General features: G+C 43.6%; 1 long non-coding RNA gene across 1 annotated transcript; it reads left to right on the forward strand.

The window, feature by feature from the left end:
* The first annotated feature begins 550 nt into the window (after positions 1–550).
* Positions 551–13,724, forward strand: LOC134731790 (uncharacterized). Its single transcript, XR_010114377.1, has 3 exons — positions 551–619; positions 4,819–4,923; positions 13,664–13,724. It is a non-coding gene; the product is annotated as an uncharacterized lncRNA (long non-coding RNA).
* The last annotated feature ends 473 nt before the right edge of the window (positions 13,725–14,197 follow it).

Genomic DNA, 14,197 nt, shown 5'->3' on the forward strand with positions numbered 1-14,197 from the left:
TTACAGTCAAAGATGCCTCGCTCTGGTATTTCATAAGATTCTGATTGCCTTATGATGCAACTGGAATCTACACTGTCTCCCTTTGAACTGCTATTGTTTCTTTAGTCTCTCAAAGTTAGACACTTCAAAACCAATGTCTCTCATGTATCCCATCTTTCCAAATATTTGGAGCTATCAGAACCATAGGGTGAACACAAGTTTGTTTTTTTTTTTTTGTAAAATAGTATTCATCTCAAAAAAAGGGGAGATATTTTCAGGCAGAGTCCAAATGGTTCCTACAATCTCCATCTAGTTGCTGCAACCAGCCTTAGACTATAAAAAAAAGTCTCATTTTTATTTGAGAGCAGCAAGCATAGAGGGAAATCAGAGTAAATAAAAAGGGAATGGCATTTCAGTTTTAGTACATTCAGGTCAATTGTCCAGCGTCATCTGCAGTCCTGTAATCCTAAAGCCCAATTAAACAGCTCCAACCCAAGGGTTGATTGTGACATCATACTTGTCAAATCTCAGAGAATTTTCACCACCCCATTGCCTTTTCTATTGAAATGTGTAATTTGTATACTCTTAGAGATGAAATGAGATGAACCATGTAAGAGTTTACAGGAGTGCCTGCTACTCAGTAAGTGCTCAGTAAATATTAGCTTTAGGTAGTTATTTTTCTAGCTGAGTTTGAAAATGTGCAGTGGGGATGCCTCCAATTTTGCATCTTTTTTTTGGCCCCTATTTCACATATTGTACTTTTTTTTTTTTTTTTGGAGTCTCATACTGTCGCCCAGGCTGGAGTGCAATGGTGTGATCTCGGCTCACTGCAACCTCCACCTCCCAGGTTCAAGCGATTCTCCTCAGCCTCCCAGTAGCTGGGATTACAGGCACCCAACACCACGCCCAGCTAATTTTTTGTATTTTTAATAGAGATGGGGGTTTCACTATGTGGGCCAGGCTGGTCTCGTACTCCTGACCTCGTGATCCGCCCACCTTGGGCTCCCAAAGTGCTGGGATTACAGGCTTGAGCCACCGCGCCCAGCCCTTTTTCATATTTAAGATGCCTTTATTTCCCTCTGTCCTCTGAGCTCATGTGAGCTCTGTCCAAGGTCCTGGTCTCAAGTTTCTCAGATTTCAGCAATGGGGCTCCTGCTAGGTGATACTTCCCGCATGTGTACCTCCTTCGATGTCATGAAAGCCAATTTTCTCTGTCACATGCTTCTACCTGAAACACCATGTCTCTTCGCTGTTGAATTTCTCAGGCTTCAGGCAGCTCTTCTTACTTAGGTGTGAGCATAAACACCTTTTGCGGCCATCACTTTTCCTACTGCAGTGAAGACTTTCTCAACTTCTTTGATGTGGTTCGGCTATTTGTCCCTTCCAAATCCCATGTTGAAATGTGATCCCCAATGCAGGAGGTGGGGCTTAGAGGGAGGTGTTTGGGTCATGGCGATGGATCCCTCCTGAAAGGCTTGGTGCCCTCCCTGTGGTAAAGAGTGGGTTCTCGCTCTATGGGTTCACAGGAGAGCTGGTTGTTAAAGAGCCTGGCACCTCTTCCTCTCTCTCTTGCACCCTCTCTAGCCATGTGACATCCCGGATCCCCTTCCCTCTCACCATGAGTGGAAGCTTCCTAAGGCCTCACCAGAAGCAGATACTGGCACCTTGCTTCTTGTACAGCCTGCAGAAACATGAGACAAATATACCTCTTTAAAAATTATCCACTCTCAGGTATTTCTTTCTATCAATGCAAAAAGGAATAGCACATTACTCCAACTTTCCATTTCCATATCCCTCTGGCATTCCCCTGCTTCTTTCATGTGGACCCTGTCAGGATTTCAAAATGAAAAGATGCCTCTCACATCAGCTTCAGACTTTCTCTCCCCCATGCAGGGCTAAGGCTGTTTACAGGAGCCTGTGAGGTTCTGCCTCATCTACTTTTCCTTTTATATTTCTTTCCTACTGTTTCTGCCCTAACTACAAGTTAAAGTCCTTTTTTTTTTTTTTTTAGAAGTCTATCCCATTCATTAGCAGTTCTCATTTCAAAGCCCAAACCATAGTTTTCTGTTTTACTACTAACCCTGAAGCCTTCCTTCCTGTTAACTCTTTTTCTCCAGGTCCTTGGTAAAGAAAGCCTGTTTTATAGAGGCAGAGTGGTACAAGAACTTGCCTTTTTTTTTTTTTAATAGAGTTTCATTCTTGTCACCCCTGGCTCAGCTCACTGCAACCTCTGCCTCCCGGGTTCAAGTGATTCTCCTGTCTCAGCCTCCCGGGTAGCTGGGATTACAAGCACCCACTACAACCCCCAGCTAATTTTCCTATTTTTAGTAGAGACAGGGTTTCTTCATGTTGGCCAGGCTGGTCTCGAACTCCTGACCTCAGGTGATCTGCCCGCCTCTGCCTCAGAAAGCGCTGGGATCACAGGCGTGAGCCACCATGCCCGGCCAAGAACTTGCCTTTTAATTGGTTTTCAGTCCTCGGGTTTGAGAGAACTCTGCTGCAACTTTAACAACAACCAGACACACAATATCAAGGTGCCACCTGTGGCCTGTCGGAAGCACTTTGTACTAGGCCGTATTGGTTCTACTTTACAGATGTGGACACTGAGGTTCAATCCAGTAGACCAAGATATTCTCTCTACAATAATACCCTCTTATTTCTGTTTCTTAGCTGATTAGTAAAGTATTCCACCCTATGTGCCTGAATGTACCCTCTGGTAGTAGGGTCACCCAACCCCACCATCTTGAATAGGGCTTATTAGTGTGTTAATTTCTCAGGTGTGAATAAAAGTAAGAAAAAGGATAAGGAAGAGGAGAACCAGAGATGGGAAATTCCATGTTGTACCCCAAACTTCTGCCTCCAACCCATCAGCCAAGCAGTCCTGGCCAGATTGAAGTGAACCTCAGCTGGCCTTAGAAAGGAATACAGATTATCATACCACATTCAGTGAACGAGATCTCTCAATCTGGATGTAGGCTCTCTTCCCAAGCAGCTTTGTCTAGGACACAGCTGTGTGCCCAAATCCAGCCCTCCCATCTGCTGAGCTACACCAAATGTTAGCACACTAGAGATGGAGAAAGATCCTGGCACAGGTTTAGAATTACCACTTCTAGTCTGCTGCTCCCTGCAAATGACACCCTTGCTAATTCCAGGAGGGGCATGGTCTGTATTTCACAGAGCCCATGTGCTGGTTACCTGATGAACTGGGCCAGATAGTGCTGTCAGAAGTAATAGGAGCTGTGATAGAATTCAGCTAGAGTTCAGAGCTGTCTCGCTCTTGCACTCACAATCACATTGCTTCCTTACTTGGAATGCTGAGAGGTTATTATACGTGGAATGCTGAGAGGTTATTGAGTGATCTCAACAGCCAACAAGGCATCACCTTGCTATTAGAGGGCCCAATGGACCACACCTGATGGGAGGGTCTCAGGAACAGCTGGGATAATAGAGAAAATAGCACCTTCTAAAGAACTGTGAGAGTTTCTACTTCCTCCTAAACCCAAATCCCAATGCAGTCACCAGCTGACCCCCATACTTGAAATGAGCGCACCATCACATGTGCACAGGGGAAGGTGAAGTGAGAAAGACCTTGGCATGGAGGCATGAAGCAGGAAAGAACAGAGACACACACTACTAGTTCTGAAACTTTGGAGTGCGTAAGAACTGCCTTGGGAGAATGTTAAAAATATAGATGTCAGAGAGACAGTTTAGAATTATTGAGTTATAATCCGTGTTTTTAAATCCACCTCCACCAGGAGATTCTGATACATAGTGGGTTTTGAGAGCAGTTGATGTTTGACAAGTCTGTTTGTGATTTTTGCTCCCTTGTGCACAGTTCCAGAATTGGATTCGATCTCATTGGCATGAGGTGGAAGGTGGGGAGAAATTGTGTTCTCCTTCTTCAGGTATAAGTTGTCAGGACTCCTTTTTCCTAGGTTAGAGGGAGACTGAACAGTCTTCCCTGGCCTCTTTTCATTTTTTGGTCTGATTTTTTTTATTCTTCTTATTTTTTGAGTTTTGCTCTTGTCACCCAGGCTGGAGTGCAATGGCACAATCTCAGCTCACTGCAACCTCTACCTCCTGGGTTCAAGTGATTCGTTTTTGTTTTTTTTTTTTTGATGGAGTCTCGCTCTGTCTCCCAGGCTGGAGTGCAGTTGCACAATTTTGGCTCACTGCAAGCTCCGCCTCACAGGTTCATGCCATTCTCCTGCCTCAGCCTCCAGAGTTGCTGGGACTACAAGCACCTGACACCACGCCTGGCTAATTTTTTTTGTATTTTTTTAGTAGAGATGGGGTTTCACCGCGTTAGCCAGGATGGCCTCAATCTCCTGACCTCATGATCTGCCTGTCTTGGCCTCCCAAAGTGCTGGGATTACAGGCATGAGCCACTGCACCCGGCCTCAAGTGATTCTTCTGCCTCAGTTTCTCAAGTAGCTGAGATTACAGATGCCTGCCACCATGCCTGTCTAATTTTTGCATTTCTAGTAGAGATAGGGTTTCACCATTTTGGCCAGGCTGGTCTTGAACTCCTGACCTCAGATGATCCCCCTACCTCAGCCCCTGAAAGTGCTGAGATTACAGGTGTGAGCCATCGCGCCCGGCCTGACCTTTTTTTTTTCATTTGACTTAGTGAAGGCCGTTCTTGCACAAATTCCAAATTTATGGTGATATGGTTTGGCTATGTCCCCACCCAAATCTCACCTTGAATTGTAGCTCCTATAATTCCCATATGTCATGGGAGGGACTCAGTGGGAGGTAATTGAATCATGGGGGCAGGTGTTTCCCATCCTGTTCTCATGGTGGTGAATAAGTCTCACGAGATCTGATGATTTTATAAAGGGGAGTTCTCCCGCATGTACTCTTGCCTGCTGCCATGGAAGATGTGCCTTTGCTCCTCCCTTGCCTTCTGCCATGACTGTGAGGCCGACCCAACCAAGAGAAACTGTGAGTCTATTAAACCTCTTTTTCTTTATAGATTACCCAGTCTTGGATATGTCTTTATTAGCAGTGTGAGTTTCAATAAGGAGAAAAAAAAAAGGAGATCCTCTAAAGGAAAAAAAAAGAGGTATTTTTCAAGTGAGACTTTGAAAGGAAAAATCTTTACCTTACTTGATCCTCCCAGTAGAAGGTCCACCTCATATGACCATGTCCCGGTAGCATCTTTGGTCCCTATTGGACCTATGAGCCAAAGTGATTGCTTTGTGTCTTTCCTGGTTTACTGTAATACAGGAAGGCAGACACTCTGTCTTGTTTGCTGTGCCATCTCCAATGCCTGGCATAGCACCAGGCACATGGGTGGTGCTCAGTAAATACTAGTTGAATATGTGAGGGAATGAGTGAACTAACTGGAACAGGCTCACCAAGTCGCACAAGTAATGCAGAGTCTGAAATCTACATTTATATGACCTCAGGCAACTCATTAAACATCTCTGGTCTCATTTTGCTCATGTGAAAGTAGAAATAACAAAAGCACCCACTTCATAGGGTGGTTCTGAACATCAAATTCGTTATTACACATTAAGCATTTGGGACAGTGTCTGGTTAATGACCGGCATCTATTGACTATTACTGTACCACTGTCATTAAAATTAAACACAAAACCAGAATTCACATAAAGTTACTGATTTCTAATATTGTTGAATAGGTCATTAGAAAGATACAAGAACTACCATTTATTATCATCAATTCATACAGGAGGGACATCCTCACATAAAAAAGGAGGGAAGGCATAATCTCAGAATAAAGGTCATTCCTTTACATTTTTAATAAATTTAACTTTATGAAAAGTTATTTTTATATTAATTTTTAAAAATATTATGAAGAGCTATTGGAAGCATTTTCATAGTGGTATATGCATTTCTCTCTCTCTCTGGACCACTGAACTGCAGTGCCTCTTTCTAAAGGGGTTGCCTTACATAAGACTGATGCTCATGGCCTTGGCATCTCTTTGTTCACAGTGGGCACCGGATTGTTAAGAAAAAACCTGGGCTGTTTGCCCCTGGTCATAGCTGGGCAGGACATGTGTTGGTCATTGCTGCCTTGGGGCACCTGTGGACAGGATTCTGTCCTGACTCCACCAAGAGAGTTCTATGTCCCTGTTGTGACATCTTGGTCATGAAGATGTACTCTTGAGGTATTGTTCAGCAAGAATTCTCTAGAACTCCCTTGACTGCTAGTGCTGTGCTGGGTATTAAGGAGAATCCTAGAGGGATCACAATAGGGAGGACCCCTGAAAATTCAGTCGATCTGTCCTTCTAGGTACAAGTCATGGCACTATGTTCAAGATGGCAATCTATGTGAATGTGGATGGGGGGGTACAAGAAAACATTGTCCTTATTCTAGTTTCCTTTTTTAGTAAATGACTCCACCAACCCCCATCACCTAAGCCAGAAATTTAGGAGTCATTTCCTTGATTCTCTGTTCCTCCATATTCAATTGGCTACCAAGTGCAGTTGTAAATGCCTCTCAATATCTCTTAATATCTGATTCTCACCACCACATCTACTGCAATAGCCTTAGCATTGGTTACTTTGCCTGAGCTTTATTCTCTTCCATCTTTTCTCTATAATTACTTCAGTGATTGGTTGACCAATTGATAGGTTAATTGATCAACTTATCCATGTATCCATCCACCCATGCACACATCCAGCCAGCCAGCCACATATCCACCCACACATCCATCAATCGATCCATCCATCCACCCACATATCTAGCAACCCATCCATTCATCCACTTCCACATCCATCCATCCATGATCAATTCTGTCCTCCTATACATCCATCCATCCATCCACTCAGCCATCCATACACACATCCATCCATCTGCCCATCATTCATTCATCCACCTACCCACTCACCCGCACACCCATCCATTCATCCATCCATCCATCTACCCACACATTCATCATCCAGCCACTTCCTTCACACTTTCATCCATCCATCATCCATTCACTCCCCCTTACACATCTATCTATCCTTCCACTCACACATCCATATATCTGTCCATCTACCCACACATCCATTCACCTATGCACTCACCTCCACACATCCATCCACACATTCATCCATCCATCTATCCATCCATTCATTCATCCCCCCCAACACATTCATTCATCCAATCATCCATCCACTCTCCTCCACATATCCACCCACACATCCATCCATCTATCCATCCATCTACTCATACATTCATCCATCTATCCATCCATCCATCCATCCATTCATTTATCCATCCACCCCACACACACATCCATCCATCCACCCACATATCCATCCACCCACCCACACATCTATCCATCTACCCACATATCAACTCACACATCTATCCACATATCCATCCATCCATCCAATTATTCACCCACCCACTCACCTACACATCCATCCATCATTCATCCACCCACACATTCATCCATCCACACATCCATTGACACATCCATTCATCCATCCATCTATAAAAAACCACCCCAAAACTTAGTGACTTTAAATAACAAACATTTATTTTTTGTTACTATTTTGTAGGTTGTCTTAAGGGTTCTTCTGATCTTGAAAGACTGGTGGCTCTACTAGGACTGAATGAACTAGCATGATCTCATTCACATTTCTGGAGGTTGTTTCTACCTGAGCTGGGGTGATTACTATGTGTGTCTTATTGTGTAGTGGCTCTTAGCTCACCTAGAGCCATTCACATCATGGTCACAGGGTTCCCAAGAGCAGCAACAGAGGACAATTCTCGTTGCACAAGTGTTTTTAAGTTTATGACAGAATCACCTTTGTTATTGTCCTACAGGCCAAAACAAGTCACATGACCAAGCTCAGTGCCAAGGTGGGAGGGGCCAACCCAGGGGCATGGATGCAAGGAGGTGTGAACAAAGCTATAGATTCATTTAACAGTCTATTACAATAAGAAAAAGAGGATGCTATGTTTAAGAAAAACAGACAAATTTTCCCCAGACTAAAAAACTTATTTTATTAATGAAAGAATTTTGGCTAGAATTTGAACATCTTAACTCTAAATCTAGAGTTTTCCAAAACAGCATAGTGCCTAAGACCATAGGCTCTGAATTTAGACTTCCTGAGTTCAAATCCCTGCTCCACTGCTTACTAGATTCGTTTCCTTGGGCAAGCTATTTTGCCTGTCTATTCTTCAGTCTCTTCTTTAATGTAAAGATAATGAGACCATTGGGATGTTACGAGCATTAAATGAGTTAATGTATGTATGGTGCTAAAAACAGTGCTTAGCACATAAGAAGTGCACAGAATGATAGCTAATATTATTGCAACCAAGGTATGGCAGCAATTTCAGATGCCTTATTCTCTCCCTTGCAGAAGCCATTGGAGCTAACAGATGTGTGAGCACTTTTGTAAGCAAAGAGCTTTGCCTGCATGTGAGGTGCTGTTAGTTTTACTGTTAGAATTTACACCTCTCAGATTTCAGATTCTAGTTAAATTAGAAGATAACTGTCACTCCAGGACATATCTGGCCAGAAGAGTATGCCCAGGGGTCTCCCCAGTGAAGTTTTCTTGTCATCTCCATTGCCTGGTGGGCTCGGGTGCAGAAATAGAAGGCTCGAAGCTAGTGGCCGACTGCAATAAAGCTCTTGTCTTTGCAGCATTGCTTTGGGAAAAAAAGGATGAAACGGATCTAACTGTAGGTAATTAATTCTCCTGGTGTTTGTGGGTATGCGCATCTGCTTCGGTGGCTACATTTGTTAATATCAAGTGATAGAGATTTCTTCCAGAGCAATTGTAATAAAAATTAAAAACAAGAAAAAGAACATTTTTGAATCACTAAGCTGGCCGCCCTAAATCTCTGGCCTGTTTGGTATGTAAAACCTTTCATCCATCATGCATTTTTTATGAAAGGATTGAAAACCCAAGAAATAAAACATGGGCTATGGAACATCATTATGCACGAGGTAGAGCTGCCCAGGCAACTGGAATCAAACAGACAGTCCCTGGGGAGCAGGGAAGTTCTGGGGGGCATAAAAGCCAGAAGCACTGGGGTAAGCAGGTATCCAAGAGGACTAGCAGAGCCCAGAAAGGGCCAGCTAAGTGCTGAATGGTGTTTACTTCCTGGGAAAGGTTGCAAAAGGTAAGAGAGATGTTGACCTTTACCCAGGACCCTAAGCCAGCTTGGCACACCCATAGCTGCTGGGTAATCAAGTTTCTACAACCACACCCCTAATCTGAGCTATCAGTGACCACAGTCAAAATAATGCTGTAACAAACAAACCCAAAAATGTATAATTACTCAAATATCATAAATGTTTTTTTTTTTTTTTTTTTTTTTTTTGAGACAGAGTCTCGCTCCGTCACCCAGACTGGAGTGCAGTGGCGCAGTCTCGGCTCACTGCAAACTCCGCCTCCCGGGTTCACGCCATTCTCCTGCCTCAGCCTCTCCGAGTAGCTGGGACTACAGGCGCCCGCCAACACGCCCGGCTAATTTTTTTTGTATTTTTAGTAGAGACGGGGTTTCACCGTGGTCTCGATCTCCTGACCTCGTGATCCGCCCGCCTCGGCCTCCCAAAGTGCTGGGATTACAAGCGTGAGCCACCACGCCCGGCCTATCATAAATGTTTATATCACTCTTATGTGAAGTTCAAAACGGGTGCTCCCAATGAGTGGGAAACTCTCTTTCAAATGGCAATCCAGAGTCCTGGTCTTCTGTAGCTGTGACCCCACCATCTTTGGAATATGGCTTTAAAGATTGCTCATCTGCCTGGAGGAGGAAAATGCAGTGAAGTTTTATGGATCAGGCCTGGCAGGGGTATACGATTTATGCTCATTTTTCATGGGTTAAAACTTAGCCTAGTGGCCACACCTAACTGTGAGAGAATCTAGAAATACTACCTTACTATATCCTCTACCTTCCCACTTTCCCTACCCCTGCAAAAATGGTAAAAGTTTCGGCACATGCATAGCCCATCTTCACCACACCTGGACTGAGTGCAGTCACTTGATTGCATTACTTGCATTTTTGCACCAGACAATCCATTCTGTGCACTGGAGCTACAGTGGTCAGTTCAGTTCTTGACTTCAAGGATTTCTTGTTGCAATAAAATTAAAACCCAACCCTTTTCCTGTGCCCTGCAAAGCCCTGCATAGATGGAATCTTGCCTGTATGGCAGATGGTGTCCTCTCCCCATGAATCTAGCTGGCTACTCTGGCTTCATTTGGGTCCTGACTCTTTTCTACGTTAGGGCATTTGTCTTATACTACCTGTTGCAGTGAAAATACCACTTTCTAAGACAGACTCACCTGATCATCTTAAGGTCACCAGCCTTACCCTTCATTACTCTGCATTACATTGTCTTACAGAAATATCACACAGGAATACATGGATAAGCTGAGTCATTAGTGTATTTAATTATTTATTTTATTTCATTTTAATTTTTTGAGATGGCGTTTCACTCTTGTTGCCCAGGCTGGAGTGCAATGGCATGATCTCGAGTCACGGCAACCTCCGTCTCCTGGGTTCAAGTGATTCTCCTGCCTCAGCATTCCAAGTAGCTGTGAGTACAGGCACCCACCACCATACCCAGCTAATTTTTGCAGTTTTAGTAGAGATGGGGTTTCACCATGTTGGCCAGGCTGGTCTCGAACTCCTGACCTCAGGTGATCCACCTGCCTCGGCCTCCCAAAGTGCTGGGATTACAGGCATAAGCCACTGTGCCTGGCCGTGTTTAATTATTTATTGTGTGCGTTTTCCACAAGACATGAAAGCAAGGTACTTTTTCTGTAAAGAGCCAGATTGGCAAATATTTTCGGCTTTGTGGACCACACAATGTCATCACAATGACTCAACTCTGCTGCTGTAGAGAAAAAACAGCCATAGATGATGTGTAAATGAATTTGTACGGTTGTTAACCAATAAAATTTTATTTACAAAAACAGATGTGGGGCAACTTTAGCACGTGTTCTAGTTTGCTGATCTGATCCCTGCACTTGGATCTTAAGATCCATGAAGACAGGAACTTGGTCTGTTATATTCGTTGCTGCATCTCCATGTCTTAGCATGGTGACTGGTACATGGCAGGAACTCAAAAGCATTAGCTAAGTGAACAACAAAGATAATCCTGTGTGGTTCACGCCTTTCCTCCCATCTACTGTTTCGCCCAAGTGGAAACTCATAGCCAAATTTGTTCAACATTTGTAGCATTGGTTGTGCAACGTGCGGTCAGGTGTTGTCGCAAAGAATTGGGCCCTATCTGTTGAGCAATGCCGCTGCAGGCCTTGCAGTTTTCAGTGCATCTCATTGATTTGCTGAGCATACTTCTCAGACGTAATCGTTTCCCCGGGATTCAGAAAGCAGTAGTGGATCAGACCGGCAGCAGACCAGCAAACAGCAAGGTGCAAAGTGCTTTGGAGCTTCTTCTCAGTTCAACCATTGAGCTGGTCATCTTCAGTTGTCATATGACATCCACTTTTCATTGCATGTCACAATCTGATTGAGAAATGGTTCATTGTTGTTGCATAGAATAAGAGAAGACGACATTTCAAAATGACGATTTGTTTTTATTTTTGCTCAGCTAATGAAGCACCCACTTATTGAACTTTTTCACATTTCCAAGTTGCGTCAAATGCCGAATGACTTAGAATGGTCAATGTTGAGTTCTTCAGCAACTTCTTGTGTAGTTGTAAGAGGATCAGTTTCAATGACTGTTCTCCACTGGTCATTGTCAACTTCTGATGGCCGGCCAATATGCTCCTCATCTTCAAGTCTTTTGTGTCCTTTGCAAAACTTCTTGAACCATCACTGCACTGTGCGTTTGTTAGCAGCTCCTGGCCCTAATGTATTGTTGATGTTGCAAATTGTCTCTGTTGCTTTATGACCTGTTTTGAACTCGAATAAGAAAATTGCTCAAATTTTCTTCTAATATCACTTCCATAGTCTAAAAAAAAAATAAATAAACAGCAAGTAATAAGTCATTAGCAAAAAACATAGAGCAAGACATGTGCATTTAATGATGCATAACATAACCACATTTATTAAGAATGTATTCCAATATCAAATGTCAAATTTAAACAATGCAAAAACCACAATTACTTTTGCACCAACCCAACTTTTCTGGAAGGTCCAGGCCAGCTTTTAAAAGAGAGGTGGGGGCATGTGATTTTTACAAGAGGTACTTTAAAGCGGCCCATCATTAGACTCTTTCATCAATAAAATAGGAAGCCAATATGAGATTCTAAGATTTTTACTAATTCATTTATTAACACAATTCAACATATATTTTTCAAACATTTATGTGTGTGCTTCTTTTACTTCGTATTAGGTGCTGGGGATGCAGAAATGCAGAAGCTATTCTTACCTGAGAGATGCTTATAGCTGACTGCAGGTGACAGGCACATAAACAGATTATTCCAATAGGACAGGATAAGTACTATGAGGCAGATACCCAAAAGCCACCAGAAAGAAAGAGGAAGGGTGGTGGACTCTGCTGAGAAGTCGGGGGATGAGGTTATGGGTTATTATTTGACCTTTACTCAAGTATAAATTCTTTTTCCAGCCAGGCACAGTGGTTCACGCCTGTAATCCCAGAACTTTGGGAGGCCGAGGCAGGCTGATCATTTGAGGTCGGGAGTTCGAGACCAGCCTGGCCAACATGGTGAAACCCCATCTCTACCAAAAGTACAAAAATTAGCTGGATGTGGTGGCAGCTGCCTGTAATCCCAGCTACTCGGGAGGCTGAGGCAGGAGAAACACTTGAATCGAGGAGGCAGAGGTTGCAATGAGCCAAGATCGCACCAATGCACTCCAGCCTGGGTGACAGAGTGAGACTCCATTTCAAAAAAAAAAAAATCATTTTCCACATGCATGGTTAAGGGATTGTTCCAGGCAGAGGAAACAGCATGTGCTCATGTTGGGAGATGTGAGTGTGTACGAAGTATGTGGGGATCTGTGAGGAGGTTGGTGTGGCCATTGTGTAGGCTACAGGGTGGTGCTGGAAGAAGCACTGCCTTTGGATGCGGCTAGAGAAGACAGCAGGGGCCAGACTCTGCTGGAGAGCTTGGACTTCACCCATAGGCACGGATACATCCCGAGCAAATAGGCTTGAAAGCATAAATATCACGCAGGGAGGGCTCCCTCTCTCCACTCAAAGTATCAGTTTAAGTACAAAGAACACCAAGTAAATGAGCGTCTAGAAATAATCAAGTCTGTACTTATTGTACTATGGGCATCGCCAGTGTAATCACTGACTTTCAATGCACAAATCTGATTTGTTTTTCCATTTTCTCTAAGACAACAATATATATTGTTTCGTGCTTACTCTTAGTAGCATAAACAAATCACTTTCTCACATATTGGCCTTTCACAGATGGGAGCACTATTGGATGTAAGGGTGTTTATGTAGCAGGAGAAGGATCGACTGTGCATGAGAAATCACACTGTGCTCCAGGAGTGTCACGCACACACACACACACGCACACACACCCTATGGGGGTTGCCAATACATGAAATTTCTTACCTGCTGACACTTCTGGTGCAACTCTGGCAGAGGGTACATAGAATGGGACAACATCTGAGACCACAGGAGAGACCCTCGCTCGCTCCTTATTTAGTCCAAAGAGTTCGTTTGCTTTGCACTACTTTTCCCTCTCTTACTTTCTAGGGTTGACTAACCTTGTCCAAAAAGCTCATTCATTATTTGACATTTTCTACATTTCCACATTTGTGCTTCTAGAATGCTGTGTCACTAAACTAAGATGCTGGGCTTTGAAGATTTGACAAGTGCAACATATCACAAAAGGAACTGAGCCATTGAATGTGGTCTCTGGCCTCCTGATTCTCTGCCATCACAGAGGCAGAAGGATCCCATGGTTGGGCACGTCCCAGAAACATCTTGAGGCTTCTAGAGGAAAACGTAAATACTGGCTAACAATTTCTGATTCTGTAACAGCAGGAAGGTCTCTAATGCTGGAACACCACGCCAGGTATCCTACTAGCTTTCTGAATGACAATGAATGATTTGGGAGTGGGGATGGGGCACAAACTGATTTTGGGGGTCTCCTGTCTCAGCTCCTAACTCCTGTGATTGTCAGGATTCTTTTTCCTTTTACCTTGCACCCTTAAGAAGAGACACTGACTATTCCTCTTGGAAATGGACTCTGTAGCAGTCATTTTAATTTGTGGGCATTTCCAGGCATGGCATATTGAATCCAGAAGCCTTCCTGGACATGTTCATGATGCATTTGTGTAAAGATCACTGGAGAAGGAG

This window comes from Symphalangus syndactylus, chromosome 11 (genome assembly GCF_028878055.3).
Source record: "Symphalangus syndactylus isolate Jambi chromosome 11, NHGRI_mSymSyn1-v2.1_pri, whole genome shotgun sequence".
Lineage (NCBI taxonomy): Eukaryota > Metazoa > Chordata > Mammalia > Primates > Hylobatidae > Symphalangus > Symphalangus syndactylus.